At 44.7% G+C, this 23,718-nt stretch overlaps 1 long non-coding RNA gene across 4 annotated transcripts in view; it reads right to left on the reverse strand.

Moving 5' to 3' along the window:
* Positions 1 to 23,718, reverse strand: part of LOC102494159 (uncharacterized) — a 68,640-nt gene that overhangs the window by 37,822 nt on the left and 7,100 nt on the right. For 3 of the 4 annotated variants that reach the window (XR_001371329.2, XR_003551519.1, XR_336369.3), the window contains 2 exons: positions 17,365 to 17,404; positions 6,253 to 6,318 (listed from right to left, as the gene is read on the reverse strand). This is a non-coding gene — a long non-coding RNA (uncharacterized LOC102494159). The remainder of the gene's footprint in view (positions 1 to 6,252; positions 6,319 to 17,364; positions 17,405 to 23,718) is intronic. The other variant, XR_003551520.1, reaches the window with a different exon arrangement.

A 23,718-nucleotide genomic window follows, 5' to 3' on the forward strand; every position in this document is an offset into this window, starting at 1 on the left:
CCATTTAGCAGCAAGAACCATGGGGTTAAAAAAAAAAAAAAAAAGGGGTTATTTTATTGTATAAAGCAAATAATGAAAGTCCCTACTGCTCTTCACGACCACAGAAAGAATAATTGCAGTGGTACTTTAAAAACAAGACAGTTCCAGAAAGCCAACTCCCTTTGCAGGCCGAACGTAGCAAGCACAGACACGTATACTGGTCTCGAACCCCGAGCAGGAATAGCTGCAGAAGCGAGGAAGTCATGCAAGGAAAAGATGAACATGAGTTATAAGAGCTAAAGAGAAACTTCCTGGTCAAACAGATATCTAGCCTATGGCAGGGCCATGCTGGGATCACCTAACAAAGACAAGAGACTTGGCGACCGGTCTTTGATTTCCCTGCTGTCCAGAGAGCCCTTCTGTGGAGCCGGCAGCAGGGTGACTCCGGCCATCAGGCAGGGGGAGGGGAAAAGCCAAAGCATGGCCAACATCACAGATTAAAATTTCTGCATTTAAGGACTTCTGGGCATCTGCTTGCCAATGCAAAAGTGGCAGGCGGGCTGGGATGGCAGGTGGGCCAGCTTGGAGAAGGACAGCCAGACATACGGTAGCTTATTAGGTGCCAAGACATCTTGGGATGGTGGCACGGCCAAGACAGAGTCCCGGGAAAGAACATCGTTGCCATTGACTGAGATGCCCCCAAACAGAAGGCTAGCTTTTAGAGGCAGCAAAGAGCCACTAGGAGAATAGCACGCCGTTCATTTTTCTGTTACGGGGAGGACACACGATTAATCGGTGCTTGTTCACACAGTGCTCTAGACGTGTGTGGGATCCTGGACCAGATTTTCAGGAGGACCATGCCATGTTCTCTTCCGCCTGGTTTGGAACAGCATCTGCCACATAGTAGATGCTCAACGAATGCTCGAGGACGTGAACTGAATTATTGAAGTCCTCTCCCCAACTGGGGGGCAGGACTCTTACAAAGAGCCAGAAAGAGCTTGTCTTCATGCAGTGGAATGTTTCAGGAGGACTCAAAACTAAGTGACGTATAAGGAGCCAGCCAGGCTACCTCTACTGTGACAAGCAAAGTGTGTTCGATTAAGAATCAGTTTTAGGGGACCAGCAGTTGGCGTAACGGCTATGTCGCTGGACTCCCATGCAGTCGACCGTGGTTCAAGTCCCGGACCCAGTGGCTTAAACTCACGCCGGGCACGTGTGCGTGCATGCCCAAGATCCCGAGCGGAGAATGTAGAAGGGATTGTGGTGGGGCCATCCTCCCTGGGGGGTGATTTCTCGCTTTCTGTCTTTCTGTCTCTCTGTTTTTCTGGTGAGCACATGCACCCTATAGCAAAAACCTCTCAAACAAACAAACAAACAAAAAAGATGTTTCTGAACTAATCAGAAGGCTTCAAAGAGCTCTAGAGGTTCTAATTTGTATGGCGAACCTATTCCTTCGTTTCCTGGATTTCGTCGACAGACTAACTTGAAAGGTATGAAAGAGTTCTGGTTCCTAAGAATTTTCAAGAGGAAAATCACCCCAGGAGTAAGGTCTTCAGAAAGCCACCCGTAGGCCACAATGTCAGCTGAGCCGAAGCATTTTCATAAACACCTGAATAGAAAGAAACTATTGCTATTTGAGTGGAAGGCATTTCAGAACAAAGACTGCCTATTGTCAAGATGGGGCAGATCCTTCCTCCATTTTGCCTCCGCAAAAAATTAAATGGCTACCTTGATATTTGTTCCATGAGTTTCAGTTTTGGAGTTCTTACGAAAAACAAAGCAAGAGGCTTCCCAGAAGTTTCTTTGCTCCAACAGACCTCTCTCTGTGGAATTTCTTGGGTTGGCCCTGAATCTGTGTCTAATTTCTCACCACCCATGATGGCGATGCCCTAAACTTACTGTGATGCCCTTCTGAGGCAGTTTCAGGGTGATGATGGATCAAAGGCACTAACCCCATGGACCCCAAACGCTTCATGTGAGACTAGCGGAAACACTCAGGAGCCTAAGCCACCCTCTCCCTGAGGGGGAAGCTTACCTCAGTAAGGCTCAACTTACGAGGGTGTCAGGCCTGACTCAGAGAGAGCGACAAAGACAAGTCTGCCCCTCCTCAGCCCTTCATCCGCTTAGTTCTCCTCACCCCTTCAATGCCACCTCCTCAGGGAAGCTTTTCCTGGCCACCCATGATGAAGTGGCTCTCCACTCCGTGACACATCACGCTTGCCTTTTACGTTATCCTTTTATTTGCCTTCTTAGCACTTGTCTCTTTTAGTTATTTGCTAACATACCCATCTGTGCCCACTCCCGCACCCAATCATCCCCGTCCCACCATACTAGATGTAGGTCTGTGAGACGCAGGCTCTGGTCTGTCTTGTTCATTCTATTTCCGGCCTCTGGACTATGCCTGGTGTATCAGTACACGTGTTGAGTGTTTAATTACCAAAGAAGCTGTTATGAAAAGCATTTCTGTTGTTAGAATGAACCAGGCGGCACCAGGAACTCAAAGGTGAGTACGGCATAGGACTAGAGAGAAAGGTGCAAAATCTTCTTCCAGAGCCTTTTCACATATTAACCAGCGCAGAGGCTCTGAGTGATGGCCTGGCTACCAGTCCCATCAATGGGCGTCCATGGACGTGGCTGAGGTAGACCAACATCACTCTAGGTAGTGTCATGGCATGCAATCTCGGTATTCCTACAAAGTTAAAGCTTGAAAAAACATGTCCTATTCTCCTGAGGGGGGGTGGGAATGAGTTGAGAATTTTATACTATAAATCATTCAGGCAGAAAACCACACGTTTGCCCATTCCATTTTCGGAAGAACAAAGCAGTTGTTTGCACATTCTTCCTGTCACACCTGCTCTGGCCTGCCCAGTGTAAACACCATAGCCAAAAATGGAAATAGGTTAGGCATGGTCTTTGCCACAATGAGAAGGGTAAGTGCCATGCTCTACAATCGGTAGGAAACACTTCCGGCCAATCTAAGAAATCCAGTAATCATTGTCAGTGGGTACGTTTAGAAAAGCGCTATGCCTTGTAAACACTGCCGTGAAAAATGAGGGCAAATCATGAAGACGAAAGACAACAAAGTAATAAATAATCATTATTCTTCCATTCACTGGTCTATTTATTAGAATGACAATGGTACAATATACTTTCCAACAGTCTTATTTGGCTTTCTTGAATCGTGTTTAAAATTCTTCTAGACAAGACCAAGAGCAGCAGAAATGAATAATGTCACCAAAAAAAAAAAAAAAGAAAATGGAATCTACAAGATGACGCAACCATGCTTGAGTTCAAAACAAAAGGATCGACATTTTTATGAGGAAGAAACACACTGTTGAATCTACCGGGGCTTTCATTCTTATGGTAAAACAATTGCATTGCATCCATCTAATCTTGTAATTAAGATTCAAATGGGTTCAAAATGATTCATTTGTACCGGCCTATCAAAATAGAAGGCATTGTAGTTGTAATCTTTCTGAATAGCAATAGTGTTTTAATTACAAATGCCTGCCTCATTGTTTGCTCAAGAGCGAATGACAATTAGCTTGATCCCTCCTGCAACTATTGTTACTGCTACTAACATAAATAGGCAATCCGGAATCAGATGCCTGACGTTTCCCTTCAGTTTACAATCTTCTGATTGCGTCTATATTCAAATATATTAAGTCATTTTAAGTCCACAAGCAGGAAGGAAAATGGCTCCCAAACAGCCAAAAAAAAAAAAAAAAAAAAAAATTGCAGGAAGGGTATTTCATGGCAAGCCCAGAGAACGGAATCACTATGAGATGAATCATGTTCTAATATAATTGAGCCAAAGAAAGAGTCCAAGCAACATATTTTAGTTGGCCTCAAAACAACACCACCACCACAACAACCACCCTTTAACTCATAAGAGGTCTGCTTTTACAGACAGTGCTATGGAATACTGGACAGACTGCTAGAATAAAGCAACTATTTACACAGATGGTTCTGAACCTCAATGCTCCTCACACCAAACAAACCATGGGCATGGGGGGGGGGGTTCAGGTTTGGCAGCATCTTCCTCCTGAGGCACCTACAAAGGCTCAATGTGCATTTCTCATTGGGGGGGCAGGCTTGGGTTTGGGTCGGTCTCTACCAAGGCTCTGAGGTTACCAATGGAAGGACTGGGGAACACGGGGGCATAGGCATTTTCTGATTCTCAGAATACCTTTTGTTTCGGTGGCGTTGGTGAACTCGTGATAATGAAACTGCACCTCGGTGCACAAACCTTGACCTGTCTTTGGGGGCATCTCACAAAGAAAACCTTAATTTTGAAACTAGTAGGCACAAAGGAGGAAGAAAAAAACCTGTCACGGTGCATGCTGTCTATGTTTAGAAGTAGGGCTTACTCTTGAAGACCGCATGAAAAAAAAAAAATACCTAAAATCAGTTCAGGTTCTATAGAAGAGGAAAAACAACTGTAACATTTTCATTAAACAGGTTCCCTTTTTCCAGACCTTCTTCAGCATATCTGGTATTGCATTTTTAAATACGATGTGGTTACCAAGGAAACAGGTTCTGGCCCAATATTCATTTGAAACTAAAATATATTTCAAAAGATAATCTCATAGGAAAGGGCTCATGAAATGGTTTTTGAGAAATGCCAGTATTTGGTACTTACACACCCATAGCTGGATGGTCTGCAGTGAACCATCCTAGGGGCTCAGTTTCATTTAGTGAAGCTCTATTTCTTCTAGCAGGGGTCTCTAGGTTGAATATTTCCCCCTTTTAAAACTGTAACACCTCATCTCCTCACATTATATATAGAGGCACACAAATAGTGTATGGATTCTTGTATATTATCTCAAATTCATTTTGGAAACACATAAGTTATTATTTTCACCTTTCATATAATACGTTTAAAGTCCGCTTCTTTAAATTTAAATATTTTTAGTGTTTCTTATTAAGCTTCTTTGCGCTCTTTGAAATTATCTCCAGAAATCTTTTTATTTTTAGTTTCAAGCTAAAATAGAGCTGAATCATCAGACTTTTCAAAAAATTCTTTTGTTGTCTAATGGCGCCACACCTATCATATATATATGATTTTTTTTTTTTAAAAAAAGGAATCATTCCACTGTTGTAGCAGCATCATTTATTGTTTATAAAAGCTATATACTTATACAGTATCAGGACAGGAAAGACTATCCAATCTAATCCCTTCCCTCACAAAGATTCCTCCTGCCTTATTCCATTTTTATTTTAACATTTATATTCTAATAAATCTAATGTTTTTGCTGTATGGCCCATAAAATCCATAAAACATGCAAATTTCAACCTACCTGTATGTATCACTTAATGCAGTGCTAGCATGACAAGATACAGCCATTTTTAGGTAAAGCGATGGAGACCACTGATTTCTCCGTCTTCTTGCTCACAAGTTTTAGATGCAATTGTCACACACACAGAAAATCATACGCAGAACAGCTTGCATGGACTGTGATCACGAGAACCGAATTTATCAACAGAAAAACAGGATTGAAAAAAAGAAGTTTCTCATCCAAGGGTTCTCTGAGACTGCAACCAAGGAGGTGGTGTGTTGCATTTTTTTTTCCCCTTCCTCCTCTGAGAGTTCAAAGCTCAGAACTGACCACTGCAAAGGCCACTGTCACAAGTGCTGAAAATCAAACCACCGATACCAGCCCTGAAACACGAATTTGAGACCCCACGTTGCTTGCATAGGATGAAGTGCATAAGAGTTAAAAATAGATGCCACTTTGCCTCCTACCTGCATAATAAACATGTAAGTTTCAAGTGTTTAATTTGATATTCACATTAATTAACAATACAACATACATTATTTAAAAGACAGCAAATGCAAGAAGAAAGAGGAGACACCATCTGGTAGCAGAGTTTTGCTGTTGTTTTTGTTGTTAGCGTTTCGTGGGTTTCCTTTTTTTTTTTTTTTTTTTGGCTTTGTTAAAAAAAAAAAAAAAGAGGGTAAAATCGCATTTTGAATGTGATGAAAAGCAAATATCCAGAAGCAAATGAATCGGAAAGGAAAGGTGATGCTGAAATATCGAAGGCTGCAATGAGGCAAAAACAAGTCTTCGCTACCAGATGACATGGCACACCGGGCATTTACATACTCACATCGGAAATACTAGGCAACGTGTAATGAATTCTACACACAGCATGCACACGCAGCACAGGCACGGCTAATCCTGCCTGCCATCTTAGGCTCGCAGAAGCACGGTACGCACTGCATGCAGCTCGCACGAGCACTGGGGAAGGAGGAGGCAAGGGACGGCTCACCTTAAATGCAGTATCTGATTAATGTTGTAAGTGACATTGCATATCAGCCTCAGAGTCTTGGTTCAACTGGGTAGGAGGGAACAAAGAAAAATGTCATCAACTGGTGATGCAAGATGAGCCCAATCACTAAACACTGTTTAGCAAACTCCGAATTCTGCAACCAGGCAGTAGAAGGCATGTCGTACATTGAAGCAGAGCTGCTGCACAGTGAATGTGTCTTCTGCTCCTGAGAACCAAACAATCCTTGTGCTAAGGAAGAAAATAAGCTGGAATGAATACTGGCATGTCCTCTTCTTGGAGAAAGCTTTCAATACAGTATGTATCTGGTCTGGGATGCATTTTATGGATGGTTAATTTCATAGATTTGCTAACAGAAAACCATGAAGAAAAAAAAAAAGAAAAAAGAAAATTGTTAAGCTATTGCAAAGAAAAGCATAGTTCTGAGAAAAGGGGATGGCATTTCTAGATGATTTTTCAGGCTCCTGAAGGGTGCCGGCAGGCTGGAAGGCGAAGGCGAATGCACCGATCAGCTGTCTGTATGTGCACTGTAACCTTTAACCACAGCAGTGTAACGTATCCCGCTAAACGTATCAGCAGTGCAGAACGGCAGATACTGCTCAGACGGAATTTTCTTCCATGCGAGTGTATTTTCTTAAATTGAGCAGCAGAATAAAATCAGTACAGAAAAATAAATGGATGCTGTGTTCGTCTGGATATATAGCTGACAGTCATGAGTGAGAAAAGCTACCTTGGGATACTGACCTAAATAATGCCAAGACGTACTGCGGTGCATTGTACTTGTTCAGAGCATAGAAAATGCAAGATGATTTTTTTCTCTCCCTCCCCCTCCCAAAGGCTAATTTTTACAGGAACGAGTCATCAATAGCAATACCAAGAAGCGATAGATAGCACGCGTAGCACGCCCTGGGAGAGGAGGGATTCGGGTGTGCAGACATGGCATGTTTCTTTGTTTTACTTTGAGGCTTATTTTAGCTACGCTTGCACGGTGACATTGCCATCAGGAGGTCAGGGCTGACACTGGGTTGCTATCTGCTTTACGAGTGAAATGTTTTCTGAAAATGACATCGCATCTACTCCAACTCCAAATTTCATGTCTTCTTCAGTACAACTTCCCTCCCCCCCATCGCCCAAGATGGATGGGATCCAGTTTGGCTGTATATAATAAACTGGAGTCACCTTGTGTAGACACTCCGATACATAATTATGAGAGATTCATTTTTGAAATAAAAAAGCTTTATGAATTCTTGTGCATCCCCTTTTACTCCTTCCTATAAACACACACACACACACACACACACAAAAACACGTATACACACACAGACACGCACATACACACACACACACGCATACACACACACGCACACACACAACTGGAGCTCAAATTGCAATGAAATGTTTAACATGTGGAACAAAAACCGTAGAAAGAGCTGCTTATTCAGGATTTTAAAGAAATGCTTAATAAGCAAATACTGTTTTGCTACAAAACCAGTGTCACCATGTCCCCAAAGAGGAAAATAGCATAGCTTGCTAGAACATTTTTCTTCAGATCCTGCCGGCAGGTTAAAAAAAAAAAAAAAAAAAAACAGCAATCCATTTACCATGATGTGTAAAATGAGAAGTGTTTTATTTTGACTAGATTCTTTTCTCGTCTATTTCTTTAGCTACGGAGAAATTATACCCACCCCCACGCTTAGACCCTGGACATGAGCCAACATTTCTATAAAATGCTATGAGACTGATTTTTGAATATGGAATATCTATACTTTTCTTTTCCTTATCTTTCCAAATGTCTTTAATTGCCTATTGCATCATTGAATATGCTAATTAATTTGAAGACATGCAAAAAGGAATTAATATTTTCCGGGGTTGCTAGCTCTCCAATGCCTCTAACAGAATTCTATAAGGACTGACTGAAAATAATCAGGTTAGCAAAACGTTCAGGTTCCCCAGAAATTTTTTTAAAAGGAGACCATATTATTCGAACAGCTTCACTTAGGTACTAGGTTTCACAACCGGATCTTTTGTCTCTAGCTCTCAATGCCATCTCTCTCCCCAGAACGGAGGTGATTTTTAGCTTAAGGTGTGGAAAGTACCCTCTCCACCTTTCTCCTGTACACGTGAAAGTCTCTGAGTTGGGCTGTCTGGATGGTGGGTCATACCTGAGCCACAGCGCGTCCTCTTCTCTGAGAAGCACACCTCTCTCCCACAACTATCCAGAAATAAATGTGGGTCTAACGAAAACAGAAGCTCCTGGGCTGACACCAATGGTGAAGCCATCTTCCCCACCCCCACGTCACTGCTCTACGAGCTCTGGCTAGCAGTGACAGCGACAGAAAATGAGAATGGAGTATCCTTGGGCCTCTTCCTTCTGTACCATGGGGGTCGAGAATCAGAGGGTCTCTCATGCCAAGTGACAAAGCACTGATTTAACGGACGGTCACCCATAAAGCGGGGTCCTGAGAGTGAGGTCGGAGGACGATGACGTGAACACCTAGGCATTTGCCGTTCTTGGTGTCTGAGAAATTCCCCATTAATGACGCCTGTGAGTAAGCTAGACATTCCTGTTAAAATACTCACAAATTAGTATTACGAGGGCTAAGTATACGCTACGTGGACTCAACTCTGGTCACATAGAACTAAGTCACTGCCTTTTCTGTCTAGAGTAATAAATGACAGTGACAATGACGGTAATCCATATCAGGCTCCCAGGAGACAAGTGAACAGAGCTATGTCCCCTTTATAGGGAAGAGTGGCAAAAGTGGTCAGGTCCCCTACTAGTACTTAAAAGCCAGATGCCAGTGCAAGTGGCTTCCAAGCCTCCCTTGTGGGGTTCTCTGTCCAAATGCGCCTAAAAGCTATGCGTTGGTTTATCTCGTGGTCCAAAACTGTCAATGAGCGAACAGGATACATTTACCGAACCTGCTTGGTCCAGCAAATGTGTACTCCAGTTGAAAATACTCAGAGGGATAAGCTTGTTTAGGCAGACATTCGCAACTAGTAAATCCTGTTTTGGACAAAAACAAAACAAAACAAAACAAAAAAACCCACGCTCGTGCCTGAATTACTTAAGCTTTGTCATGATTACAAGTGGCAAGGGTGCGCCCGCACTGAGGACTTTTTGAAAATTGCGTGCTCCTCTTCAACCTCCACAGGGCATATGCACAAACAATCATTTAAAAGACAAATCCCTTCTCCACAGTGGAAATTTTAGCCTGTTCCTGCCACTCTGACGAGTCAAGCACGAGAAAACCGACACTCTGGCAAGAGCAGGTGGGCGAAGAACGGGGCTAGCAGCAAGGTTCTCACTTGCTCACGGTCTTCTTCTGCAGCCTGAGCTCATTTTATTTTCAGTCCTGTGGGTTAAAGTTAAATTGCATGGCTTATGCAAAGTACATAATTCAAGTATGAACAAAGCTTGATGCTCAGTATTTAAAAAAAAAAAATAAAGTCAGGGCACCGAGTCCCAGAGGAACCCTGGGTTTATAAATATTTGCATCAGTTTGCACATCGCTTTACGCCATTCACTGCATTCAACATTACAGCTGGTTTCCTATGGCATCTCGGGAGAGAGTCAACCTTTGTGGGTAGGTCTGTTGTCAGGTTAGACTATTTGAATCAAAAATGTTCAAATGACATGTTTACCAAATAGAGCACTGTTGTTTACATTCTTAGAATTCAAAAAGTTTAACGTTGTTTATAAGGTTTGTTATTACATCCGTCTATAGTGTGTTCAGCCCCGGAAAAAACCTGGTGACTTAATTTACCGATGACTAAAAGTGTCTTTGGATAATATCGTAACCGAAATTTTCTGAAAAGTCCGATGCTAATTTAAACATCTACATTTTGCCCAAGAGATCTGGGCAGGAACTTCTGCTTTCTGTGTGGACCAGAGCTAAGACTGTAATGGCCACCACCGATGTAGAACCTACCACACACTCAATATTTCAGCCATGTCACATTATTTCATTGTAACCCAATCGTCTTGCAAGATGGATACTGATTACCTTCCATTTTAGGGAAGGAATTGAAATAGCAGGGTTAAGATTCAAACTGAAGTCCAGTTGATTGCAAAGGCTGAGTCTTTCTACTAATCGTAAGAGGATAAAACCTCCTCTGACATCCACACTCCACTCCTGATGCCAGCAGTCTTCGAGCTGTGCAGACACCTGATAGAGGGGACCCCAGCTCCCTGGATCCCTGACTCCTGCTTCTGTAAACCAGCCTGGACTCTTCAGGCCCTGGGAACAATGGGTCGCTAAGACGCCACCAACTGGAGACATGGCGGGCCCAGCAGGCAGAAAAGACAAAAGAAGGTTGTCCTCCCCCTTTTAAACCAAGCCACGTTGGGAAATTAAGGGTAGAAAGCAGGGTACCAACTTTGGTGGGAGGTCTACTGGAACACGGAACTGTTTCCTGCCACCAAACAATTAGAAAACGTTTACGCTTTCAGCTGATTTCACCTAGTGAAATCTGGTTTTTCCAGATTACACTTCAGAAAACGGAGACCGAGAGAGAGCTGGTGATTTGCCAACCCCCCCCCCCAAAAAAAAAAAAAATACCACATTGAATAAGTGAGTTTATCCACTCTGGGTACATGTGTGTGCCCGAGATCCTAACAAGCTGGAGAGCTGGGGGAAGGGGACCGAGGTAGGACCAGACTCTGCAGAAGATGCTCCCCCCGGCCCTCTCTCACTCGTTCTCCCTCCTCCCTTCCCTCCCTTTCCCCCTCTCTCCCTTCTCACACACACATACTTTCTATCATGACTAAAATAAACTTAAAAAAAAGTGAGTTTACCCAGTCACTGTATTAAAACTTACTGCTGGTTTCCTTTTACACTGCATATATTCAGCATTTGTGAATAGATTATCGGGTCATTAGACTTCTAATATAAATTATTAATGAAAGAAAAACCAGTATAACAACCAGGACTGATCTGGTTTCAACTCACAGACATGAGGGTACTTCAGTTTGTAGAAAAATGTCATTAAAATACAAAAAGTTATTCATCTGTAGGGCTTTTTTTTAGTGGAATGCTTTTCGGGAATTATTACATTTTATTCATCATTATTATTATTTTTTAATTTGCTGTAAGGCATGTGTGCTCACCAGAGAGCAAGAGAAAGTGAGAAAGCAAGCCACCAGCCCTGGGACTTAAACCATATGGGAGTCCAGTGCCCCAACCACCATGTCACCTGCTGGTCTCAATAATAGATATTTTTCCATGAACATTTCTCTGAAGACCTGCCTCAGAGTATTTTTCTTCTGAACTAGGAAGGTATTATGAGGTCCTTTCCAACATAATTTTTAATTTTCAGTTTTGTTATAGGGCGTGTGCACTTGCCAGAAAGAGAGAGAGAGGGAGGGTGAGAAATCACTCCCTGGGGGTGATGGCCATGCGGCAATCCCTTCTCCTCCAGCCTCTGTGGAATTTGGGGCACACTTGCACATGCTTACTGGTGTGATTTTTCAAGCCACTGAGTCCAGGACTCAAACCGCATAGTTGGCCATGTGGGATCCAATACTTAAACCTCGATTTCACTTGCTGATCTGCCCCCAACGTCATTTTTAAATGGACTTAAAAAAAAAAAAAGAATGATTCATTTATTATTTATTTACTCATTCATTTATTTTAATTTGACGAGAGAGAGACAGAGAGAGTGAGAAAGCAAGCCACCAGGTCCAGGACTCAAACCGTGGTCAGTCATGTGGGAGTGTCCAGCGCCTTAACCACCACGCCACCTGCCAGTCCCCTAAATGGACTTTTTAAAAGCCTAAATTATGGGGACTGGCAGGTGGCATAATGGTTAAGGTGCTGGACTCCCACATGGCTTTTTGAGTCCCAGACCTAGTGGCTTGCTCTCTCGCTCTCTCTCTTCCTCTCTCTGGTCAAATGGAATAATAATAATAATAAATAAAGTTGATAATTCCTTAAAAAAAAAAAGAGTCTAAATTTTGAGGAAGAGATTTTTCTCAAACAAATTTAGTGTCTTAAGTGGATCATTTAAATGAATGACCCTGTATATTGACATTTGTTCACTTTGCTCCTACCTAAGGTCCCCTTCCAGCTCTGAGCATTCACGGTTGTAAAGAATCCAGACCAGCTTGCTTTCCAGGCTGGGTAGGCCAAGAGCTGGACTCCAAGTCTCCCGCCTCCTGGGTCTGTGGCCAGCTGACTTTCTGTTTGGTGGCAGTAACTTTATATGCCAACCAGATGGCTCTCGAAGGGGGCTTTCTATTGACCAGCGCCACCCCGCCTGGAACACAGAGGAGTATCTCCCGAGGCGTAGAATGGAGGGTTGCGTGAGTGGATGTGCCCGAGGACTCAGAGCTCCAGGAAGCCTTCTCTGGGTCTGGACTGGGCTTCCTGACTTCCATCCACCAGCATCTGTGTAAGACGTGGGAAGGGAGGACATGGTAGAAGGCAAGTCTGAGCAGCAAACCTGGGGGCAGGCTCAGCTTACTTCTCCAGGAGAGGAGGAGGGACATGTAAGGTGTGTGTGTGTGTGTGTGTGTGTGCACACGCGTGCGTTCGTGCATGCATGCGCAGCTTATTTTTCCCCTTCATTTTATTTATGCTACTGTGTATGTGCACACGTGTATGTATGTGCATGTGTACGTGTGCACTAGAGAGAGAAAGAGAAAGCACCCAGACAGGGTCTCATCACACAGCGATTCCCTTTCCCTGTCCTTCTAGCTCATCAGGATCATGGGCCTGTGTGCATGCAATTGGCATGTTTTATTTTGAAAGAATTATTTATTTAATTTTGTTAATTATTCTTCTTCTTCAATTTGACCAGGAAGAGACAGAGAGAAAGGAAGAGTGAGAAAGAAAGCAGCTAGACCACAGTTGGCCATGTGGGAGTCCAGAGTCCTAAACCACCACGCCACCTGCTGGTCTCTATAATAATTTTAATAGCTTATGTACCTAAAGGCTCGTTGCCTTTAGGTAGCATAGTGGCTAAGGTGCTGAACTTGCACACGGCTGACTGTGATTTGAGTCCCAGAACCCCATGGCTTGAAAGTCATGCTGGGCGCATGTGCATGTGTGCCCAAAATCCCAGGAGGAGAATGGAGGAGAAGGGATTGCAGCATGGCCATCCCCCCAGGGGGTGATTTTTCACTTTCCCTCTCACTGTCTCTTTCTCTCTCTCTCTGGCAAGTGCATGTGCCCCATGGCAAAATATTTTTTAAAACATTTAAAAAACAAAAACATTTAAAAAAAAAGAAAGCTAATCTACCTCACACGGGAGCCTAATCCTCTCCTTGTAGCTCTCTTCATCCTGGGCAATAAACATTACAAGAGCTCACTGAGAACAAGCTTATCCGTTCTCTCTTCTCTCAGATCAATGACTTTGCTTGTCACAATGGGCACGACAATGATCCCTTTGCAGCCAGAGCAGCTTAACACACCTCCGTAAGTCTTCACTTCCTTTGGACTAAAGATGAAAGCATAATGCATTTTGGTTGAATTGAATTACCTGCCTTTCCTCCCAGCTCTGGCTTTCTCCCCGGCAGATCTGAGTGTCTCTCGTGGCACCTAGAACATTGTTGGGTGGCATGGAGGGGCTCCTGAAGGTACCCTCGTCTCACTGGCTCCCATCTTAGGGGTCCTCCCTCTCTCCCACCACTACCAGGGGAAACTTCAGTTGTGTGTCGTGAAGCCACTCCCTCAGATTGGAAAACTTGATTCATGAGTTAAGGAGTGAACCCGGGAAACAGAAAAAGCCCGTGGGAGTCTCTCGAGTACCCAACCACTTGTTTAGCACAGGGAGCCACGTGATGCCTGGCACGCAAACCATAGTGCTTTGCGAAATCCTGGCCTCTCTGGAACAAGGCGAGGACAGGCAGAAACAAGAGTGTCCTGACAAAAAGTGTGTCGACCTTGCCCCAGACCCTCAGCGACAGGGCGTGTTTCTTAGGACGAGGGGCTAGGGAAGGTGCTCTGGAGGGTGCTGTCTAAACCCTTTCTTTGAGGGAGAAGAAAATCAGGTTCAAAGAGAGCGTCATATGTGACGACCTTTGCAACCAAGATAGAATCAATATCCCTTCCTTTCTAGCCTTCTGTTCTTTGTCATTCAATGCACTGGCTTTTATTTATTTAGTTTTAAAGTTCCAACCGGTCACATAAACATTAGGTTGTCAGAAAAGTCATGACACATTTTTGCACAGAAAAATCCACATGAATTTTCTGACAACCTAATAGATACTTCACTAGTTATAAAGAAAATTAATGAACAGTTGCCAATATGACGTATTTCTCAATTCTTATCAGAAAAAATTAGTATAGTATACCTACTTTAAAACTTAAAAAAAAAAAAAAAAACCTCAACTAAATATATTTAAGCAAAATAGTAAATGTTGGCCAAACTATCACCTGGGACCAAGTGTCATTTGATGAGCATCAGAAGGCTGGGCTTAATCGCTACATTAAGTCAAGCAGACTAAGTTTAACCAGCTCAAGTAGACTTCGCCCTATTTGCTTTGCAAAGAAAAATCTCATGAGTTAGCATGAACGGCTAAAAATATGTTGCTGGTTTCATTTTCCGTTGTTCAGTATGGTTTTGAAACCAAAAGGTGCAAAACTAGGAGACTCACCAACGCCTACGGGAAGTCAACGGTTCCAATTTTAGCACCCAGTCCCGACTATCGACTCACCACCAGGCCTGAGAAACGTGCACCTCCGACCCTCTCACATGGTCTTTTGAAATGAAACCCCCCAAATAAATAAGGCATGGCAGGAAACTGGGGGGCCGAGACCAATCCTGGGGGGCAGTGGAGTGCGTGTGAGTGTACTGTCACATCCGGACAGGATGTCACACAGGCTTCCACCCTATCGCTCAGTCGCTGTTTTTGGGGATGCTGGAGGGACCCCTCTGCAGAGCGGGGGCGCAGATGAAGCTGGTCATTCATTTAGACAGAGCTCTGAAGGGAGTGAGCACAGCGAGTCCCCCTTTGACCTAAATGCCTAAGGCCTTGTGCCATTCTCTGCTGCAAACCCGGTCAGCTCATGATAAACGTAATTTCAAAACTGTCTTTCCAGGGCCAAGTCTGGCAAAGAGGGGTTTTACAGAGGCATGAACGCTTCAAAGAGGGGGCAGCCTTCCCCCTGCATAGTTCCGCTGTGGCACAAGGCCCGGAGAGAGCAGAGAGCGAGAGAGTGGAAACAAAGCCCTGGGCTGAGAGGGGGCGAGGAAGGGTTAATCTCCGTCCATTAAAGGAGCAGCCGTTTGGGGGAAGTGAAGAGAATAATCTGTGTGAAGGGCAGGGCAGACAAAGAGCCATTCCAGAAAAGAAATGACTGTGCAGGGGCCAGAAGGATGATTTGTCCTCGATTTTCACCGTGAGACCATTTCTTAGATCTCAGAGTCTTTACCTGGCTTTGAAGTTAGTCTCAGGGAGGGCCCAGGAGGGTATGGGTGCTGGAATATTTGAGCTTTGATTCGAGCAGAGACAGGCTGTCTCTGAAAAGCAGAGGGCGAGGCCAAAGCCATCAAGACGCTGCAGAGGCCTAACCGCGAATTAGAAGGTGGGAAAATAAGCAATAGGAGGTGCTCACAAAGAGAGGTCGGGAAGGCCTGGCTGCGGTGGCACAGCTGTAAGGCTCCACTACCTAGTGCTGGGGCCATAGGGCAGGCCTGAGTTTGGATCCCGGACCACCCTGATCACATGGGGCATGGTGGTGTGCCTCTAATCCCAGCTAACTGGGAGGCTGTGGTGGGAGGGCCTTGGCTTAGTGAGACCCTGTCAAAAATACCTCTCTCTTTACTTAAAAAAAATAAAAACAAAGTGTTTCAGTCTTCCCAGGGGTGGGAAGTATCTTCTTTCCCTTAATTTTTTTTTTTTTTTTAAATTTGGACCAGGAGATAGTATGGTGGTTAAGGATGCTAGACTCGCACATGGCCGACCACAGTTCGAGTCCCAGACCTGGCAGCTTGCTTTCTCACTTTCTCTCTCTCAGTCCTTCTCTGATCAAGTTAAAATAAATAGTTAAATAAAATAATTCTTTAAAAAATTAAAACATAGTTATATGTGATAGAAAGCACATGCACGAGAGAGAGAGAAGCACCCCCTTGGGGTCGGGTCATGCCATAATCCCCTTCAGCTCCTCAGGGTCTCGTGGGTCTGCCTCCCACAACCTGCCTGATGCAGGTGGGATGGGTTTGGGATCGGAACTGTAGTTACCCACCATCTCAGCCATGCATGCTACCAACCGCACCACAGAGGCTGGGCCTCCGCCGTCCCCTTTGAAGCTTATTTATAAAAACAATTATTTTTTTTGAGAAATTTTTGTTAGATGGCACGTGTGCTTGTCAGAGAGCTAGAGAAAGACAGAGAGACAGACAGAAAGTGAGAAATCACCTCCCAGAGATCCCAGATGGCCACACCACAACCCCTTCTCCTCCATTCTCCTCTCGGGATTTCGGGCACACATGCACATGTGCCCGGCGTGAGTTTCAAGCTGCTGGATCCAGGACTCAAACAGTGGTCGGCCATATGGGAGTCCAGTGACATAACCCTTATGCCATCTGCTGGTCCCTATAAAAACTTTATTAAGATTGCTTTAAGTAACTGGTCTTTGACTAGCATAAGACACATGAAAGGTTGCAAAACTAGTACCTTTACCCAGTGTGCCCCAGTAGTGTCTTACATAACTACTGCACATTGTCTAAACCAAGAAATGGACCTTGGCACAAGACTACTGACTCAAAGATAGCGCTTACTTGAGTTCACCAGTCTTTTTTAAACTTTTACTTTATTCATGATGGAGCAGGTGCACAATGTTCAGTGACAGTGAGAGAGACTGGGTCCTGGGTGTGTGTGTACCTGGTGTGTCTTAGGCTGGCCAGGCCAGGGATGCAAACATCATGGCTGCCATGTGGGATCTGGCCTCTCTTGAGCAGCCCAATGCCGCTGTGCCACAGAACCGGCCCAACTTCACCGGTTTTTACATGCCGTCTGTGTCTATGGTTTACAAAATGTCTTTACACTTAGAGATTGGAGTCACTGTCATCATAAGCAAGAACAGAACCATTCCATCACCCCTTTAGAGTCACACACGTCTCCCAATCCAATCCCTGGCTGCTACTGACCTGTGCTCCATCCCCGTCCTTTCGTCCCGCTGAGAATGGTCTATAAATGGAAACACACCATAGGAAACACCGTGAGTTTGGCTTTCCTTCCCCCTCCTTGTGTCTTTGTGATCAATTTGACTTGGATGTAAACCGTGTGTCTTTGTGATCAATTTGACTTGGATGTAAACCGTGTGTCTTTGTGATCAATTTGACTTGGATGTAAACCGTGTGTGATGTCTTATTGCTGAATAGTATTCCGAGTTGAGGATGTCATTGATGGCTAATGACCACCGTCATCAACCATTCACTTGAAAGACATTTGACTAGTTTTCCAACATTTAGGGATTACAAGTGAAGCTGCAATAAGTATTCATGAACAAGTTATTGTGTGAAAAAGTTCTCATTTCTCTTGTGTAAATACCCAGGAATGGGATTGCTGGATTGTCTGGTAAGTGTACGTCTAACTTTCTAAGAAATGGCCAAAGTGTTTTCTAGAGTGGTTACCCCATTTCACATTCCCACTAGCCATGTATGAGAGTCCAGTTTTTCCATATCCTTGCCAGCATTTGATAATATCAGTATTTTAATTTTAGCCATTCTTTTTGGAGAGATTTTTGCTACAGGGCACGTGTGCTTGACAGAAAGACAGAGAGAGATAGAGAGAAAGAAAGCAAGAAAGCACCCCCCGGGGGGATGGCCACACTGCAATCCCTTCTCCTCCATTCTCCTCTCGGGATCTTGGGCACGCACGCATATGTACCCGGCATGAGTATAAGCCACTGGGTCTAGGACTCGAACCGTATTTGACTACATGGGAGTCCAGCAATGTAGCCATTATGCCAACTGCTGGTCCCTAGTTTTAGCCATTCTAATAGGTGTGTAGGGGGCTTCTTTTGATGGTCCACAGTTGAGATGGTAGTAAGGTTTGGGGCCTTCAGAGCTTGGGTCAGGTGGCCCCAGATACCTCTCACGATTCCAGTTTTACTGATAGCTCTCAACACAACAGGTTGGGCTGTTTGGAATTTAGATGGTGGAAGATGGGTTGGTCGTTCTAGATATGGGGTGAGCCTTCGGGTGGCCCAGTTGTTCCTGGCTGCTGTGGTGGGACATGGCCATCTGGGGATGCTTATCTTCACGAGGAGGCAGGGCTGCAGGCAGAGTTGATATGCCATGACACGGCAGCTTAGGGCAGACACCGTGTGGAAGCTTTTTATTCCTAAGGTTAGTTATTAGAGTAGTATGAGGGGAGGCTGGCACGGAGTCAACACAGATGGGGAAGGCAGGACCAGTGGCACTCGTCAAACCTTTGGACATTCCAAACACTTTTTACCCTTAAACTTCCTACTCCATGGCCCCGGAGACTCTCCAGGAGCATGTGGACACCTCGTCTGAACATCCTGGAACTCTGATTGCATTCCCTGAGGGTCAGGCCTGGAGGCACTGCCGTCCCCACCAGTGAGACCTTCCTGGCCCGGAGTCCAGGTCCTGTGAGCAATCATAACTTCATCGAAGTGTCAGAATGTGCCTCAGGCCAGGGAGCTGTGCAGAGTTACAGGGCAATGGGCCATACACTCTGGTGAGGACTCGAAGGGCCGCAGCTGCTCTTGGAGAGTCAGCCTCCGTCTGTTGTACCTCCAGTTCAAGACAGGCTGCAGACATTGCCAGAATCGAATCCACACGCATCGTGTCCTGATCCCTGATCCACAAGTTCGGAGGTCAAGCATGAGGAGGGACGACCAGCAGATGGGTCATGGTTATGTCACTGGATTCCCAAGTAGTCGACCGCAGTTTGAGTCCTGGACCTGGTGGCTTGAAACTCACACCAGGCGTGTGTGCTCAAAATCTCAAGAGGAGAATGGAGGAGAAGAGATTGCTGCATAGCCAATCCTCACCTCCATCTTGGGGGGATGACTTCTTGCTTCCTATCTCTCTGGGGAGTGCATACGCCCTATAGCAAAAATCTCTCTTAAAAAAAAAGAAGAATGAGGAGACAGTGACCCTGAACGGCAACAACCGGGCCAGTGGAGGAGAGCACACAGCAGGGATGCTAGGGGATCACAGGCAGGTCCCCAGTGTCTAGGCCCGCAGGATGGGTACAGCCAACGTGTGCCTTGGCTTCAGGCTCCTGTGCTTCACTGCGTGACATGACAGAACTGACTTAGGTGACACACGGCAATTTCTAGAACGTGGGCTGGGGCCAACAGAACACTAAGCAGTCTGTGCAGGCAGACCAGGAGAGCTGGGTGACATGACGCTGGCCCTCGGGAGCTGAGGGAGCGGGATGAGAGGAAGCCCAGGCCACTGGAGGGTGTCCAGGGCCCGGGGCTGTGGTCTGAGAGGCTTCAGCAGGTTCTGCAGGCAGGATGGATAGTCACACTTCCTCCTCGAAGGCGGTGAGAATTTTATAACTTTTGCTGTTTGTTTATTATGTCCTCTGAGACAGTTGTGTTTTTTTTGTTGTTGATGCTGTTTTCTAAATACCCATTTTCAGGTCTCTCCCGTCTTGGCCACTGCTCCCACTTACCCGCTGTGGGAAGCAGAGCAGTGAGAGGGCAGGCTCCTCCCCTCACCCTGGAGTGGCACAGTGGGGCTCCTCCTGGAGGTGGGATCCCCTGCAGCTCCTCTGTCCTCCTACCAACCCAGGCCTGCCTTGACCTAACATCGACCCACTTTAGTTTAGCCTGGCCCTTGCTCGCCGGGGCCCTGCTGTCTTGCTTTCTGACTGTCGTCTCCACCCCCTGTCCTTCTCATGTGGCCTGGATTTTCTGCACACTGTCTGCGTAGACCCTGTCCTCCTGGGTCTGCTTTCAGTGCTTCCACTTCAGGGTTCAGGACACACATGGTCTGGCCTCATTAGGTGACCAAGTAGGGCACCCAGGTCCCTGCTGGGTCTGAGCTGCCCACACGTGTCCTAAAACATGTCCCTGCTGGGACCAGCAGTTAGCATAATGGCTATGTCATTGAGCTCCCATGTAGTCGACCGTGGTTTGAGTCCCCGACCTGGTGGCTTAACCTCACACCGGGCGCATGCGCATGCGTACCCAAGATCCCGAGAGGAGAATGGAGGAGAAGGGATTGCGGCATAGCCATCCCCCCAGGGGGTGATTTGTTGCTTTCTGTCTCTCTATCTCTCTCTGTCTTTCTGGCGAGCGCACGCGTCCTATAGCAAATAAAATCTCTCCAAAACAACAACAACAACAACAAAACCATGTCCCTGCCTATCAGAAGGCAAGTAAGTGTTCCCTGAGTAGGCAGGGGGAGTCACTTTAGGAGTTAATTTTTTTTTTCTTTAATTGCCACGGGGTGTGGGTGTTTTACAGAGAGAGAGAGAGAACCCCTCCAAGGGGCATAGTCACGTCTCCATCTTTTTCCGTTCGTTTCTCCATCTTGCCAGGATTTTGGGTACACACATGCATGTTTTTCAAGCTGCTGGGGCCAGGACTTGAACTGTGGTGGCCATGATGGGATCTGGCTCCTGATGTACAGCCCTTAACTGCTACACTACGGGGACAGCCCCATCTCTTTGTCGATGACTTTTGTCTGCTACCCAGAGGATACGTGTCTCTGGGCACTGTCTATTCGACCTCTGCCACTAAACCTCTGGGCCCACCAGAAGTAAAGAGTCATTCTGGGACCGGTGATCTCATGTTTATGGGAAGGTTTCGTGCCTCTTTAGCTAGCAATCTTTTTACCACTGCATACTACAGGGTGGGGAAAATCTAAAATTCAGAAGCCAGAAAGAGGCATCCAGTTGAATTCTGACCGAGACATACTAGCTCAGGGTCCCCCAACTCGCGACTGTCTAATAATTGTTTGCCAGATTAAATATTTATTAAACAGAATGCAGCATGTCAATAGTTCTCAGGCTTCAATGTGCATAAAAATTGGGAGAGTGGATTACAGTGCATATTCCTGGCCCACTTCCTCAGAGCTTCTGATACCTCCGGGCCCTAGGAGCACACAGTTTAGTCTAAGAAGCTGAAGGGAACCAACATTTTGAAATAGACTTTCTAGAGGCCAACTCACTAACTTGCATTTGGAACTTTAAAAATAGGTCATGTGAGGGGCCAGCAGATGGCATAATGGTTATATCGCTGGACTCCCACATAGCCGACTGTAGTTCAAGTCCCAGACCAGGTAGCTTAAACTCATGCTGGGCACCTGTGTGTACATGCTCAAGATCCTGAAAGGAGAAGGGATTGCGGTGTGGCCATACCCCTGGGGGGTGATTTCTCACTTTCTTTCTCTCTGCCTCTCTTTGTCTTTCTGGCATGCACATGTGCCCTATAGCAAAATCATTCTTTAAAAAAAAAAAAAAAGGGTTATTTACCCAGAGATTTAATTTCTAGGAATTTTCCCTAAGATGCCCACAAAGATTCATATACAAGAATGTTTAAAAACCTTGCAGAGTATTTACAATCGGAGAACCCTAGAGGGAATCAAAATGTCCGTATGGGAGAGAATAGATAATTAAGATTTATCTGGATAATGGAAACAGAGCCATTAAAAAGCATGCTATCAGAAACCATTTAGTGACTTGGAAAAATGTTTAAAATATAATGCTACGTGAGGCATAAAAACCATGTGAAACACCATCTTAATCATTTTTAAAGGGAAAAAAGTGTACACACAGGAAAAAAATGGGGATAAATATATCAGAATGTTGAATTATGGCCCAGTTGTTGGTTTACTGGTGATTTTTATTTCCTTCTTGATATTTTTCTGTATTTTCCAGATTTTATGCAATGACTAGTTACGACTCTTTTTATTTGGGAAAAAAAAAGGCATAATCACATTTTGAAAAGAAAACAGAAGAAAGGGAATTGTCTCTCTTTTTTCTTTTCTCAAACATTTATTTACTTGTTTATCTATTTATTTGTGATCTATCTATCTATCTATCTGTGATCGTCAAGCAACCAGGTCCAGGTTTCAAACCAAGGAAGGACACATCGGAATCCAACACTCCAACCACCATGCCACCTGCTGGCCCAAGAAGAGGATTCTTTAAAAAGTTCAGCCCAGGGCCAGCCAATCCTATAGCCTAGTGGTTAAGGAAATCAGATCCCTCATGGCCAACAGTGGTTCATATCCTGGCCTCAGCGACTTAAAAACATGCCAAGTGTGTGTGTGTGTGTGTGTGTGTGTGTGTGTGTGTGTGTGTACATGGCAAAATCCTGACAAGATGGAGAAATGAAAGAAACAGTATCGCTGGACTCCCACATAGCCGACTGTAGTTCAAGTCCCAGACCAGGTAGCTTAAACTCATGCTGGGCACCTGTGTGTACATGCTCAAGATCCTGAAAGGAGAAGGGATTGCGGTGTGGCCATACCCCTGGGGGGTGATTTCTCACTTTCTTTCTCTCTGCCTCTCTTTGTCTTTCTGGCATGCACATGTGCCCTATAGCAAAATCATTCTTTAAAAAAAAAAAAAAAGGGTTATTTACCCAGAGATTTAATTTCTAGGAATTTTCCCTAAGATGCCCACAAAGATTCATATACAAGAATGTTTAAAAACCTTGCAGAGTATTTACAATCGGAGAACCCTAGAGGGAATCAAAATGTCCGTATGGGAGAGAATAGATAATTAAGATTTATCTGGATAATGGAAACAGAGCCATTAAAAAGCATGCTATCAGAAACCATTTAGTGACTTGGAAAAATGTTTAAAATATAATGCTACGTGAGGCATAAAAACCGTGTGAAACACCATCTTAATCATTTTTAAAGGGAAAAAAGTGTACACACAGGAAAAAAATGGGGATAAATATATCAGAATGTTGAATTATGGCCCAGTTGTTGGTTTACTGGTGATTTTTATTTCCTTCTTGATATTTTTCTGTATTTTCCAGATTTTATGCAATGACTAGTTACGACTCTTTTTATTTGGGAAAAAAAAAGGCATAATCACATTTTGAAAAGAAAACAGAAGAAAGGGAATTGTCTCTCTTTTTTCTTTTCTCAAACATTTATTTACTTGTTTATCTATTTATTTGTGATCTATCTATCTATCTATCTGTGATCGTCAAGCAACCAGGTCCAGGTTTCAAACCAAGGAAGGACACATCGGAATCCAACACTCCAACCACCATGCCACCTGCTGGCCCAAGAAGAGGATTCTTTAAAAAGTTCAGCCCAGGGCCAGCCAATCCTATAGCCTAGTGGTTAAGGAAATCAGATCCCTCATGGCCAACAGTGGTTCATATCCTGGCCTCAGCGACTTAAAAACATGCCAAGTGTGTGTATGTGTGTGTGTGTGTGTGTGTGTGTGTGTGTACATGGCAAAATCCTGACAAGATGGAGAAATGAAAGAAACAGGATTGTGGAGTGACCAGGGCCCAATCAAAGGTGCTTTCTCTCTATCTGCCTGGAACT

This window comes from Tupaia chinensis, unplaced genomic scaffold, assembly GCF_000334495.1.
Source record: "Tupaia chinensis unplaced genomic scaffold, TupChi_1.0 Scaffold138115_2, whole genome shotgun sequence".
Lineage (NCBI taxonomy): Eukaryota > Metazoa > Chordata > Mammalia > Scandentia > Tupaiidae > Tupaia > Tupaia belangeri.